Genomic DNA, 16,000 nt, shown 5'->3' with positions numbered 1-16,000 from the left:
TTTCTGAACCTAGCCAGCTTACCAAGGTATTTTTCTTCACAGGGGACAGTTCTTCTCCTATGGTGAATTTTAGGGCCAACTTCCAACTTGAACACTTTTGCAATAGAAGCGAAAGAAATAATGGGTACATGAAATGTGAAGGCAAACTGAATTTTCTTCTCAGAGATAATGCAAATTAAAATTCTGCTAGCTATAGGGCAATACTTGCCCCCCAACATTTTATTATGAAATTTTTCATACACAGAAAAAAGTTTAAGAGTATTACTTTTTGGTCTGTTAAAACCATTTTTGTTTTTCACAAGATCTTAAAGTAAGAATATGCTTTATATGTAATTTAAAAAACATTTAAATGCTATTTAGAGGTTTATATCATCCTTAAAACTCAAATTTATTAAAGTTTTTAATTAACCAAGTTTTATAAATTCCATGTATTATTGCTTCTTTCATTTGTTCATTCATTCCTTTCATTCCTTTATTCATTCATTCAAGAAAACTCTATTGAGCTTTAATTATGTTTCAGGTATTCTTCCAGATAGTAGGCTGTCATGACTTAATAAATAGAGCCCCTGTTCTAGTGGGTCCCTCAGTCCAGTGGTAATGGGAGGCATATTAAAGGACAGATGACTATAGATAGTACTGCAAAGGGCATATAAAGGTACTCCCAGTGATGTAGTTTTCATGTAATGTTTTTGTGTTGTTGTTTATAACTTAAGTATTTGTTGACTAGAATTGAAATGCATTCTTCCCACGTAAGGATCATACTACTGGCCTACTATTGGTAAACTATGATTTATCTACAATCTCTTCTAGTTTTCCTTGGGACTAATGGGATACAATTTTAAAACAGATAACCCAAATTAAGGATATTACCTAATTATGCCGCACAGAATTGACTTTATGACAAAGTCAGTACTTAGTATAGCACTTACTCATTTTGATCCATTAACCCCAGTCTTTGCTTTTCCACCCATGTGCTGGGGCTGAAACTCCTGTTCTGTCCTTCATTGCAGCATCACTCTTTTTTTTTTTTTTTAACTACTCCGCTTTTTTCTTTTGGGAATGTTCTTATGAACAATCTTAAACTATTTCAACATTTTCTTCTGTTTAGCCTCACATGATGTAAAAATATTAATGATGCCTGAAAAAGGACTTGGCAAAATTATATTTGGGATAGTGGTAAATGCTTTTGAAATTGGTTGACTTTTTTTCTTTCCAAATTAAAAAAAAAAAAAAAGATTCACCCTTCGTGTACTTTTGGAAGTATTCATTTGACAAAGTACTCTATAACTCTAAAATTAATGACATTTCATGTTCCACGTTAATAGCTATCACTGATTTCCACAATCATTTAAGATTTTTATGTACTGTGTATTTGTAGAAGACACTTTACTAGGCACGTTGGGGGCAATGGATAAAGTGGGCTCAATTGGACTATAAACCACACTGCTAGAGAATAAACTATTTGTCTCCAATCTAACCTCAGTACCTCCCCATGCTCCACATTTGTCTCCAGTCTAACCTCAGGACATCTCCCTACTCCTTGCGCTCACGCACATACACATCTTTCATAAGCCACATATTGAATTTAGGTATTTATATTTATTTTGTTGGATTTCATTTTTAGCTTTCTGAGGGAGAAGCACAGAGTTTAAGGTACTGCATTACATGGCATATCACATTATGGAGTGGCAAGATTATTTGCTTACACCAATATTGTTTACATGCCTGTCTACCACCAACCTGTGGAGTCTTCAAAAGCATGAACTATGTCATATGTTTTATCTTCTCTTTCACCCCAAAGTATTGTGAATGGCACATAATGGGCACACAATCCACGTTTCGTTAATGCACAAAGATCAGAGCAAGGGCAAATTCTTTCTTGCAGAATGAGTCATTAGTATCAACGTGTTCAGAATATATCTCTAAATAATTCAAAGTTAAAACCAAGTGTATAAAATCAAATGATGGTATTATTCAGCATCTCTTACAAATCATTTATAATTGAATCCTTGCTTTTTCCATGCTTTTGTCAGGCTATTGGGAAACAGGATATTTTTTATTTTATTTGATTTATTATTTATTTAGTTCTTTAAACAATTATTTGCATTAGTATTAGATACTGGATACTTGAACTAAGGAACCTTTAAGGACTATGTAGGTTTTTTTTTTTTTTAATTTTGTTTGTATTTTTAAACACAGGGCATTTAAACAAATAATCTATGGGAACTATATATTATGCAAGTAGGCTTTATACATTGATAGCTCTATTGATTATAGGTTGTTTTTCAGTTCAAGCAAATGGAAGCGCATATTTATGGAAATTTGGAAACAAAGGTGATTGAATGGAGTATGTAAACTTTTAAATAGAGTTGCTAGACTCTAACACTAAATGTATTGAGAACTCTGTAAATTAGAAGAGCAAATTTGCACTATACCGTATTAGTAAGTGAGGTATGAGAAGTCGTCAGGATGTGTTCGGTTTGACTTGTAAGCACAGAATCTTATGGATAGATGGGACCTTATCTGTCATTAGATACTGGGAGAGAATAGGGTGCAGGGATTAAGCACATGAGCTCTAAGCCAGACAGGCTGGGTTCAAATCCTATTACTGCTATGCTGTGTGACCTCAAGCAAATCACTTAACCTCTCTGTTTCTTTACCTTAGAGTGCCACTAAAAATAATCTCTACTTCATAGGGTCACTAGGATTTAATGAGTTAATGAAAAGTACTTTGAAGAGGGCCTGGCAATAGTAAGCACCTAAGCATTAGCTATCATCATCATAATTATTATGTTATCCACTAAGTTCTTTCCTTTTAAATTTAATTTTATTATTTTTTTATGTGAAGAAATGAAAACTCAGGACGGTCACATGGCTTGTGCAGGGTATACAAACTGCTTGTGGCAATGCTTTGACCAAAACCAGTTTTTAACTCCCACTAGGATCTTTCTACCGGATGAAATTGCCCCATGGCATATCAACATACAAAACCACTTAATTTAATAACTATAACTTCCGGAGTCTGATGGTCAATTAGGATTATTGTTTCTGATAGTCAATTAGGATTATTGTTTCAATACATGTGTCTCCTGTCCCAGCAAGAAGAGTGTATCTTGAACTCTAGAAAGTACCAAGAATGTGCCACTTAGTGTGCTTGGAATCTAGTAAAGTGTGCAGGTACAGAGAAAGCGTTGAGGTGTTACGCATTTTTCACTAAGCCAAAATATTTGTTTTTCTTTTTTAAATTCAGCTAGCTAGTTGTTGTTTAGAAAAGGTGAATAGCTTTCACGGTCCTTTACATTCCTTTTGACTCCTGCTGGTAGAACTCAAATAATGTCTTCTTATTCTCCTTGGGTTAAAACAGAATGAAACAAAACAAAAATACCTAGAACCTTATTTTAAAAATCAGGACATAGTAATATCTAATTCGAATTAGTCTGTCAAACTGTGAGGCTTGTGTGCTTTTTTAAGTGGCATTTTTCTTCAAACATTTGAATAAGGCTTTAGAGAAACAATAGGGCAATAGTAGAAAAACAGAACTGCCAGGCTGAGCAGTAAGGGGCGAGATGCATGCTGGTACCTCAGGCACACTAAGTGTATTTTAGAAAGGTTTTTCTTAAGACGTGTGACCCAAAGCATATTCCCTTTATTTTATTGCATCCCCTTTCATGTGTTATCTGTCCCCTCTTTATTAAGCAACCATCCTTGAGGGGGGTAAAGCACTATTGCAGCACCTGAGAATTTGGAATTAGTGGTTTATAATGAGAGTAGAGGGTTGGAATCTTGGTTTCCTACTAGAATTTTCCCAGGACATTTTACGCAATGTGTGGCTAGACATCATCTTCTCATTTCTATGCTATAGGTTATCTACTCTTGAAACAGCTAAAACAATACTGATCTCTGTTCTGAGCATGATCCAAGATGTAACTGATTTTCTAAAAGATTTTTGTGAGTCAGGTGAAGATATAGTTGATCTGTAAGTTATATATTGAAGTAATTAAGTTGTATTTTATTAACTAAAAACTGGCTTTTAAGGGAAGGAATTAATGCTTATATAATACAGTTTTTTTAATGCAAAGGAACACATTCTAATGTTTGAAGTATGGTAAAACACTAAACCATATAAAAGGGATGATTTTAAAATTAATACACTTAATATACAATTAATTATTGGTGCTCAGATTCAGGGTTTGAATGGGTCAGATGCATTCATAGCTTTCATTTTTATGTAAATTTTCTTTAGAATATTTATCCTCTATTGTGATGTTCCTAAGTCCCGTCTAAATGACACACAGCCAAACTGTACAGAAATATTTTAAGGAAGGTGGTTGTCTAGGTAGACAAGCAGAGTCTAGTTTTAAAAAATTGGGGGACAAGAAGAGCTTGAAACTTGTTCTGTTTTCTGATGTTTGTAATTCCGTAGCTGCAAATATATCACTTATGGGAGAGAAAGGCACCTGGAAGTGGGGAAAAGGGGTGGGGATCACGTGATGTGGTGGGGAGTGTAATACCAGCATTATTTTGGTTCTAGCAAATGAAAAAATGGTTAGAGGTATCAGACAAAGAAAAACAGGTTTTTTTTTTTTTTCCTTTTAAGGGAGGTTTATTTAGAAGCATTGATTAATTTTATTTTCCCCTCCTAATAAAAGAACAAGGGGTTTCTGCTATGATTTCAGACCCATATTCTCTGAAATCTTGTCCTGCTTATGACAGAAGCTCTTTACGGGATTTATTTTTGTTGTTGTAACATTATCTACTATATGCATTGCACCTGTTCACACAGAGTACATTGCATTGTGATATTTGTACAGATAGATGCTTCAAATAAGAAACCAATCTGTCTCTTCTAGAGTACTAGTCTATTAGTTACTTAATTAAACTTAATTCTGTTTTTGTCTGCAATTTTGCATATGGTCTTGATTTATTTACTGAGCAATGATTTCTTCTTTGCAGTTATCAGTTTTGTCTGAGATCAGTTTTCCTATTGTATGGAGTCTTTCTTTCAGAGCCTCCTTTAAGACTGCCTCTGACTTTAAAATCATTACTAGGCTTTTGTCAGAGCAGATTTGTTGACACTCTCTCACATTAAAAAAAAATTTAAAAGATTGCACAAATAAGCTATGCATTGCACTATTTCCTGCTAATATGCAAAAATGTATTTATGATAATTACATGTACTGTGTGCCAGAACTGAAACAATACATTCCTCATAATGGAGCATAAATAAAGAAGGTGGAGCCAGCTGCTCTTAAACTGTTTATTTGCAAGCAGTAATGATATAGAGAATATACCTTTTTCACTCTGTTAGTCTGGCAATACTGAACCTGTTGCTGCATTAGACGAGTTGCCTTTTGCTGGATAGGGGAAGGAGGGCTGTCTGCTGTCTGGTAGGAGGGCTTTGTCTGTGCCTTTCTCTCTCTGTTTCTTTCTGTTTTTCTTTCTCTCTCCTCCTCTTCTCTCTCTCTCTCTCACTCGCTTGCTCTGTCTCTGTCTCTCTCTCCCTCTTTGCCCCCCTCCCTCTCTCTCTTGCTCTCTCTCTCTCTTCCCGTCTCTGTGGTTTGTAAGGTAGGTTGCAGTGTGTGTATATACACAACATCAAGAGCAGGAAAATGGACTCATTAGGGAGGCAGGCAGTCATTACCACTCACACTGTACTTCCAGGGAGACACCGATTATGAGAAGAGAAACTCAGCGCTGGGGAAGAAGGTAGGGCAGACAACTTTCATAAAAAAAAAATCCTGCTTCCTCAATCCCCCCTCTACCTATCATCTCCTTTAGCCCCCAATGCTTTTATTCTTTCTTCCTTGAATTTTAATTTTCCAGATTTAAGTTTGACAGAGCTGTTGCTAGCTTAAAATTTGGAACATTTATAGGAGGCCTAGCCTCTACTAATTTTCTTCCTACTTATTTAAGGGTGTGCCCTTGTGATTCAGTTTAATTACTTTAAAAATAATTGCAAACAAACCTATTTTTCTCACTAAAGTACCAAATAAATCAGTATCTTTCACTCTTTTATAACAAACCCCTCCGTATGTTTGTTAGTCTCTTTGCTTTTCTTGTCTGTTTATGCAATTCCATCTGTCTGTCTATATATCATGTTGTCCTTATTTATTGCTAACTGGGTTTTGTTAGTTATGTGCCAATGAGTTTTAGCTGCAGTGCCAGTGCGGGTATTACTAAAGTGAGACTCTTGTTCTTTGTTTTACATTCAAGTTTAAAGTCCATATTTACAGTTTAAATCCTTCAAGCAGGTTGAGTACTTTTTGCCAGCATATTTATTTGATGGCATTGGCTGTAAAGTGAGGGGTAGTCACTGAGGGTGGGTAAGAATCTAGTAATTATTTTTATCATCACACACTCTTCTATATTACATCTGGGGGGTGGATTTTAAAAGGAACAAGGTACTCTTGTTTTGTAACTTTTATTTTGCAGATGGACTTTTGCATTTATAGGGATATCACTGGGATTAGTAAGAATGCAAACTTTCTTAACAAACAGTTTTTATCCTAGCACAGTTTCTTTTTAGTATGTTACTGTTTATTTATGCTTGGGGAGGGAGAGGTGGGGGCTGGCCATCTTTTTATGAAGTGGAAGCTATGAAGTGTATCAGGCCATCTTATGCAACAACTGCAAGTATTCATTTAACATTTCGGGGACTATAAATAATGGATTTGTTATTTCAAACATAGTTCTGAGGTGCTTTGTTTTTCCTTTATTTTTTTTTTCTTTTTTATGGTGGGAAAAGTTGCATTTCACAACTAGCTGACATTGTTGAACAGTTTTCCCAGAACAGTGTTCTTCGAAATTCAAAGGAGTAGTTAAATAGGTCCATTCGAAATGGACTCTTAATGGAGTTTTATTTGGATTTGTCGGAAAGTAAAACTGCCATTCATTTGATAAAAATTAAGTCAGATAGTAAGATATGCAGATGTTTTGAGCATATACAGGAGGAATGATAAAAAATGGATGCTGATCTATAGGGATCTTTGATAATAACAATCACCTTTTTCGTAATAAATTATTTATTTAATAGAAGTGGCAGACTTTTTTTTTTTTTAATTCCATTAGGCCTCTCTGACAACACAAAGAAGTCCATAAAGCAATATTCTTAAGCCACCTGGGACGCTAGAGCAGATTCCCAAACATATTCTCAAGGTTCAGACCTAGTAAAATGTTTATTAAAAATCCATTATTCCAAGAGGGTGGTGAACTTTTGCTGCTAAAAGTCTTTTTTTCCCCTTTCTTTTAAAAAATTTATTTGGAGACTTTTAATTTGCTTCTATTGCCTAAAGTGTCTTTTAAGCTGGAAAGGACAGCTTTGACCAAGAACAGAACAAATACTAAGTACACTCAGGTCCTGTCAGAGATTTTTCTCCCTCAAAGATCTAAAGGGAAACTTTTGGGGGAGTCTAATGAAAGCGTGTGTTAATGTGGGTACATAGTATATGGTATTTCAAATGTGATTTTCTCCATTTTAAACTCTTGACCCCAAAATTTGTTTTAAAACTAACATGTTAAAAGTGTACATGTCTCATGCACCTGTCATTTTCTATATTAACGTTGTGAGGACTATCTAAAATTCTACCCTTGTTTTCAAAAGAAATCTTTGATGTATCTCTTGATCAACAATTCTCTTTTTCTGTATACATGTACATGTGGGGATATCTATATGCATATATGTGAATGTATGTATATATTCTCACACATGTATGGGTAAAGAAATCACAGATTCTTTGCAGATATGTCATTTAAAAAAATTTCATGTTAAGCATATTTATTAATGAGAAACAAATAAAAAATGGAGAGGCTTTTAGGAGAAGATGAAAATTTCTTTTAACCTTCTAGAAAGAATAAAAGAAAGTAAAAATTTAGTCATATTTATGGTTGGCTTGATTTTTAGAATATGTATATTTTTCTTTTGCATTATAATTCTTAACCTTCAGTAGATTTAAAATATTTTTAGTATGAAGAGTAATCTTGGCCTCTTTTGGGAGGGACTGTCACAATCTAAATACTGCAGGACATTGTAAAATGTGCATAAGTAAACTTATAGGGCTTTGGGAAGCTGAAAGGCTTGTGTCACAGGAGGGCTATAGTGTGCCAGAAAAAGTCATTAACTAGCCTCACTGCTTATGGTGGGCCTGTCCTATCAGCACATGAATTCTTTTGAGAGCCCCGAAGTCTTGGTCAGGTCACAATGGGTTTCATTTTAATATTGGAGCGGACAGTTATCTAACTCACCCACATGAGGAAGTGCTCTAAAGCAGTTATTTCATGCTTTGCCATGCCCTGTAGCTAAAACAATTTGGTACTGAGTGACGTGTGTGTGCTTTTTAACTTCTATCCGGTAAAAATCAGCTTTGGCTTCTTGAAAAGGACCAAAACAGTGGAATAGCAAGACAGTATAATTCAAATGCTAAGCATATGCTGGTTTAAACTTTTTTTTTTTAAGTTAAGGGAAGAATTACTATGATTATTTTTAATATAAAGACTATATGGTAATTTCCTGGATTTTACTAATTAAGATTTCAAAACTTGCAGATACTTTTCTTCTTCACATTTTTCTCCAGAAGCCTACATTCATCAAAAGGATCACAGCTGCATACTTTCCCCTGAAATGTGAACAAATAAATGGCATTCCTGTTTATTTATCTATTTTTGAATTTTAATGATTAGTCCTTGTGCTAATTAACAAATTCCCGTATTCATAAAATCTGGCACTTCATAAATATCCAATTGTGTGATTATCTACACATGTCCTGGCTGTCTATAAATATAGAAATTATCAGTGGATGTGTTCATGGCCTTGCCCAAGCCTGAGTAGGGGCTGGCCATGCTGCCATGCAGGAAACCAAGTTCAGACCCTGAGCAAATGTATTGTCCCAGGGCCTGGCAAGGTGTGTGGAAGTAGCATATTGCTACTATTGCTAAGTAGTGACCCTTTCTGGCAAAGGAAGGACTGATGTTGACATTCTTTGAATGCTGCTAGTTCCAGTCTTCTTCAGTTCTAGGGGTAGCCTCTTTAGGTCTAAAAGTTGATAATGGATATTAAAGCAGACTTGCCTTGGAGGCCACTTTAGAAATGTATTTTAACAAACTACATTTTTCAGGGGAATATATACTGAACTTGTACGAAAGAAGTAAAATAGTATGTACATCCCAAGTTCCTTAACCAGTGAGAATCTTATTAGCATGAAAGGTTGCATAGAGCTGAAAAGAAAATCTGAGTATTTTTGTTTGTATGGCTGTGTTTAACTATTGTAAGCAAATTACAGAAGTCAAATATCACAATAGGAATAGTTCATCTTCATCAAGGACAATAAACACTAGCAGTTGAGCAAGTGCATACATACAAGAGTTATTGTTAAATTAGAAATCAACTCTTTTAAATGATTTTTTTTTCATATTGTATAAGCTATTTTAGAACCTCATACAATCATTAGGTATTATTTATAATGATTCAGGAGTCATCACTGGCTATTTCTTTGCTCCAAACTTTCAAATCCCGTTTAGGATTCTTAGGTGTTTGGCAAACTTGAAACTTACAATTTTCTTTCAAACTTATGTTTCATACATTTCCAACTCTTAAATAATTTCTAGCATTTTGCAGAATCCTCTGAGATTATAGTCAATGTCAAATAGCTAGTAAAATCCTTTTAATTCTTTATCAAAAACCCAAGGGCAATATCTATATCTAGAAATTCTAGAGAATGCCTGAATTTGTGTATTTTCAGGTAACAGTTATTATACATTTAATCATCAAATAACATTGATGCCAATTACATTTACTGTATCAAAATTATATTATTTGAACTCTTTTACTTCTGATTTCAACAAAGGCAAGCTTTTGAGGCTGTGGGAAGAAATAATGCCATCTATCATTACTGTCATGTATGTAGTAACCACTATAACAGATGTTGGGAACAACATTCAAGGGCCCATAAGAAAAAAGGGCTTTTCTGCCACTCTAGCTGTTCAACTGTAATAATAATTAAGTGGTGTGCAAATTATGCTCAACTTTGGCTTCATAACCTGTCATCTACTCTAGGATCCAGCCTTCAGTGATTCTACAGTTCACTTGAAAGTAATCAGCTTGAGGACATGGTGCTTGCCTTTATGGAGTCTTTTGATACTTAAGTGAAACTCCAGCCGGGGGTGTTTTGTAGTTCCGTTAACCAATGCGATGCTTTTATACCTGCTTTAACTCAGGGAAAGTTAACTACTGACTTCCAAATAAAAATATTGGGACAAGGAGCAAGGGCTGAATTCATTGGCCCACCCAGTTACTAGATGGAAACTGAAGATATTATTATTAATTTCTGAATATTCAGTCTTATCTTTGAAACTGATGGAAAGGGTGGTCATTATAGCATAATGTGTTTACCTCCATGATATCAGAAGTAATTTAGCATTGAATACCTCTGTGTCTCAAGGTATGATGAATTTAGTGTACATATCTTATGTTATACGTGTAAAATGTTAAGAATTTATTTGAAAACTTACAATATTAAGAAACTAATGTAAAGATTTGCATTCAATACATATAAAACTACTTAATGGAATTTGGAGTTTTTGAAAATTAAGTAGATTTCCAATAAATTGAAACAAAAAATGGTAATAATTATGAATTTTATACATAATGCTATTGTTCTGTTCATCAAAAATTCTTAATCTAAACTTTTTAAAAACCAGGTTTGAATTTAAATTATTTAAATTTTAATTCTAGCTAATGGTTAGAAGCCTTTAGTTTTTTACTAAATGAGCCTGGATATTTGCTATTTTTACCTTTCCTTTCAGAAATGTTCTCTGAATTACTGTTGTAATCAAATTGTGATTTGTTGTTGGCAAATTCCTTTTATAGCATGAGCTTCTTTCCAGTAAATGAAATGCAACTGGGAGAAAATTAAAGCAATGTTGTCAGTTTGCTCAGGTACCAAATTAAAACTTAGAAAAAACTTACTAGCAGGAAACTACAAATGTTCTAGGCTATGTAATTTTTCTGGTAGATGGATGTATGTATATGAAGACTGTATGGCTACTATTGCAAACAAACAAAAACACCAAAGCATTTAAACAGTGAAAATGTTATCCTCTCTTTTATGTTTAAATAGGAACTAGACAAATATAGTTGCAAGGGTGGCTTTATACTCTTGGGTTTTTTGTTTTGTTTCATTTTGTTTTTAAATACTGAACACACTACAATGACTTTTGGACTGGTAGTTTGGGTCTGCATGTATTTACTGATGTCTCCATCTTCTTAGTCAAATGCACCTACCACCTGCACTTTAGGTTGGGTCAAAAGAGCTGGAACAGTTCTTACTTTATCTAGTTCCTCAAATCAACAGTGGTTTTATCACCTCCCCTCATCTGGAGAGGGGAGAAGAATAGACATAATTGAGAAGCAAAAAGAGACAAGAATAAAAGTAAAGCTGCGGGTGGAGGGGTAGGTGCTTTTGAAGCTTCTAAATTTATAATGAAAGAAGAAGACTTTCTTCCCAACCCCCAATAGAAGCCATCTGATCTGTCCAACAAAGCACTCACTACCGTCTTCCTATACCTCTTGACAGTAGGTCTGTTAAATTCCTCCTCCACTCCAAGATAGATTCCAAAGGTGCCACCGAAAGATCATATAAGAGGAAGTCATAACATCTCACATTTCTACTGTATTCACTGCCGGGATTTCTTCATACCTTTTGCCTTTGAAGCCTTAGGTTTGGAGTTGTGAGCAGATTTTCATAGTTGGTGGACAGATTTCATTTGTTTTGATAAGAAGCCTTCCTAACAAAGCATTCCCAAAGCATGCGGCAAAACAGCATCATGAGAGTTTAATTAAAATGGATGAAGTGATCGACTGTGTAAGTTTGTGTGTGTGTGTGTTTCCTCTCTTAAAATAAAATGAAGTCAAATACTTTTTATATAAAACAAAACAAAAAACAACTCTAAACTTCCTGTCAGGCTGAATGGATTTAGGTTTCTTTTTACAAAATGGCTTTCTGAAACCATTTTTCTCTAGTGGGTTTGACCAGCACATTCTACTCTATTCCCAGCCCACTTGCTACTTTGCTTTCTAAATGTTGAATGAATGTGAATAATTTGTTAGTTAAAAAAAAAAAAAAAAGAAAGAAAGAAGCATGTTCTTATAAGAGGCTCAGAATATATCCGTGAAGGTGTATTAGGACTTATATACAATAGCTTCAATCCTATCAACTTAGCATGAAAATATATGAATAAAAGTTTTGGAAACTAATTATTTTCCTAGTATGTTGAGAGAAACACTATGGTGTGGTTAAAAAAAAAAAAAAAAGCACTGCCTTGGAGAACAGGAGGCATTAATTAATGCCAAAAAGGATTTAAAGTGGTTAAATCTGGAGGCCTGGTTTCTAGTCCTGACTATAATGACTTTGAATAAATCATAATCTCTCTGTTCCTCAGATTCCTTGCTTATAAAATGAAGGGAAAAGCTCCTTTTTAGATTTTCTTTTATCTTAAAGAATGTATGATTTTATTTTAAATAGCTATATATGTAGGTAATTCTGCTTGCATTTTCTACCTATAAATCATAAACATCTGGAGAGAAGGTTAGGTTGGTAATGATGGAAGAATAAAGGGATTTTAGTTGATCTGAGAGAGCACATGTACTTTATATTTTTGGTCGTTGTTGTCTTTAGCTTAAGTGGATGTCACAATGCATTATTAGGTCTATTTAATGATTGAATGAATGCAATAAACCCCAAATTGCCATTTGTCAGACAAAGTAACAATTGCCTATGGTTGGTTTGATAAAGGGGCTGCTTTTAACTGAGTGAAACACTATGGTTCCATTCCTCTGCTCTGGCCACTAGATGGAGAGGTGGTCCATGTCCACGGTCTTGCCCATGGTAAACAGTTCACTTCTGACTTTCCACTGGCAGAGGGGCACTATATTCCTTTGGACATTTCCATGAACACGCAACATGACACTTTGCAGAAACCATCAGAGAATATGTTCTCTTCTGTACAGGCATCATGTGATATTCATGAAATGTAAAACGATTTACTCCTTCCTCAGCCACCGTTAATGCTGGTAAACCAATGAGAAGGCCAGTAATACCACTCTGGTTTTAGTTGTCACCGTAGGGCCTTTTGCCTCTTTCCAAATTGTCCATTTAGAAAGGGCCCTGAAATGAATGTCAGCACGACAGTGCCACCTTGTGTCCCTGATGCATGAGCCAGTAAAAAGGAAAGAACAGGACATTTGCAAAAATTTGGCAAATTGTTTCAAGCTCTGCTTTTGCAGTAGCTGCACAAAAATCTATGTTTTGGTGTGTTTGGCAATTCTTACTACCCAAGGAGAAATTAGGATGTGTGCACTTTACACCTTCCTTCATCCCACTGTGTATTAAAAATACTTAAAAAATTACAGGCACAAACAGGGATGTGTTTAGTTGGAATTGGGGATGAAGAAGTCAGGGATTGTCAGAGATATTCGCCTAATCTAACCACTTAGAAAGCCTTCGGCCAATCATTCCAGACAGTGAGGTGCTCCTTCTTGCTCATTCTTAGAGCAACTTTTATATGCTCTGGTAATATCACTTTCACATTGTATTGCTTATAATACATTTTTGTATTGTTTTGTCTTGTTTGTAAGCGTATCTTCCAGCTAAACCATGAGCTTCTCAAGGATAGAGTCTGTGTCTTATTCATCCTTCTGCCTCCAGAACTTTCTGTGGCATTCAGCCCAGAGGAAATCTGATGTTTGAGATCTGAATGAATGATTATGTCTGGCTGGTTTTAACTTCTTATTTGTTTTATTTTTATTTTTACTTTTTTGGTTTTAAATGATATTAGGGCCTTTTCTCTTTGGAAAAATACTTCTGATACCAGCTCCTCTTCAAATTTCCCTTTACAAATTTACTTTCTCTCACATTAAAATGACTGTTTCTGTTTTTGATTAAGAAGAAATTGCATTGCCTATTCACAAGTGTATATTGTAGTTGACTCTGGGGTAAAGATACTTAATTTCTAGTTTTAGCTTTATAGCAAATTTGCTATGTTATATGGAGTAAGTTACTTAACCTTTCTGGGTCTGTTTCCCATGCATAAAACAAGCAGGCTGGACTAGTTGATCTTAAGGTACTTCGGACTCAGGGTTTTTGTAGGGGTTGGACACATGTTAGTACTACTCTAGCTGTATATTTGGTTTAACTGTTTTTAAAGTACCACGATAGATGAAAATTAAATGGCTAGCCTTTGAAAGTGCTATTTGATATTCCAGTTTTGGAAGAGGAAATTAAAGCACAGAAGTTTTTCTTACAGAGGGCTGAATTGCAAGTAGGCAGGGCGAATTGTAATTTTTTAACTTTTTTGTTTATTTGATTTTGATTATTTGAGCTACACTTTTCTTCTATCCTTTATCCGTAAAATAAATAAATTACAATAACTTTATGCTTCGATATGGGTCTATAGACTATTTGCAATTTAAAGACTCTTTCATGCTATTTTGAATTTTTTTTTTAGTAATACAAATGAGTACTAAATTTTAAATTTCAGAATTTTTGCGTGGAATTTACATCTGGAATTTCAGTCCATGTATTACCCCAAACAGCAGCAAACACCAATCAGACTTTGGGCAAGTTGCTTCAGCGTTTTTGCTTATTTGCAGAGAGGTAGTAATAAATATTACCCTTCATATCTACCTCACAAGGTAACTGTGAGGATGAAAGGAATTCATGTATATGGAATTTCTTCATAAATAGTAATGCCCTATACCAATATTAATTTTTGATAATGATAATATTTATCATTATTACTGTTCTAATTAAAGGAGGATTGGATAATAGAAACCTAAGTCAAAGCAAAAGCACACAGATGAATTTTTAAAACACTGAAACTAATGGCATCTCTTAGTTGGAGTGTTTCTCGGTGCTTGTAGGCTCTGGAAATAGATGTTATGTTTACCCAATTACCTATATTTTGGTTTAAAAACCTGTAATAATAATAATGATAGTGTTTATGAATCTAAAATTCATGTTTTCTTTGGATAGATTTTTTACCTATCATTCATAAGTTCATTTTTGATGGTGATAAATTTATTAAAATAGAAGGGAAAAAATTTAAAATAACCAAATAGGATGAAAAATTTTATATACCTTTTTGATATTGTGGTATTTCACTCCAGTCTAGTGGTTTTTTAACTTTAGTGTACTCTAAAATTACCTAGGGTATTTGTTACAATTCAGATTTCTAAGCTCCCTCTCTAATAGGTGTGGGATGGAACTCAGGCATCTTGGGTTCTACATGGTTCACACAGGTTAGAAAACACCACTTTCCTTGGCTGTTGTACATCATAATCAGCTGGGGGCTTTTTAAATGAACAGATTTCTAGCTTCTACTCCCAGATATCCTAAGTCGGAATCTTTAGATCTAGATTTGGGCATCAATGTTTTATAAAAACTACTTCACAGTTTCTGGTAAAATTGCAAAATCTGCTTTTGTTTTTATGGTATATTGTTCAACTATATTTACTGTTGCATCTGAGTTCACATAATTCACATTATTCCCTAATGAAATATAATCTCATTTGACATAGAAGGACAAAGTTGATTACATCTGTGTAAGAAAAGTTCAGCCTGGAAAAACAATTACCACTCTTGCCCCTATAACCCTAGAATTAAGGAAAAGAGAAGTTACTGAGCACCTTTCACCTAAGTTGCTTCATTTAGTCTTTACAACTCTGTTATATACATCGGTTTTCTGCCTCTGCTACAGACAAAAAAACCCCACAAAAAAAACACACAAAAAAAACAATGAAGCTCAAGAGTAGATAGCCAGTTTCAAACAGCTGTTAAAAATCAAAGCTAGATTCAGAGCCTACACTCTTTTCTACTATATCATTATTTTCCCCTAATCAATAAATCTTTACCATATTCCTATTATGGTAAATGATAATGTCTAGCCTTGAGGGCCACAAAGTATATTACCAATATGGTATAATAATTATTACTTTCACCATGTAAAATAA

The 16,000-nt window shown here is 34.4% G+C and overlaps 1 protein-coding gene across 27 annotated transcripts in view; it reads left to right on the top strand.

The window, feature by feature from the left end:
* Positions 1-16,000, top strand: part of ZBTB20 (zinc finger and BTB domain containing 20) — a 757,238-nt gene that overhangs the window by 37,289 nt on the left and 703,949 nt on the right. For 4 of the 27 annotated variants that reach the window (XM_040621269.1, XM_040621287.1, XM_040621285.1 and 1 more), the window contains exon 1: positions 4,600-5,706. The exons of the other annotated variants lie outside the window; for them this stretch is intronic. The gene's annotated coding sequence lies outside the window, so the exon portion shown is untranslated. Of the gene's footprint in view, positions 1-4,599; positions 5,707-16,000 lie in introns of those variants that run through there. 27 annotated transcript variants of the gene reach the window in all.

The sequence above is a fragment of the Ursus maritimus genome, unplaced genomic scaffold (assembly GCF_017311325.1).
Source record: "Ursus maritimus isolate PB19 unplaced genomic scaffold, ASM1731132v1 scaffold_4, whole genome shotgun sequence".
Classification (NCBI taxonomy): Eukaryota; Metazoa; Chordata; class Mammalia; order Carnivora; family Ursidae; genus Ursus; species Ursus maritimus.
The sequence above is the reverse complement of the archived record's forward strand: the minus strand, read 5'-3'. Positions and strand labels throughout refer to the sequence as shown.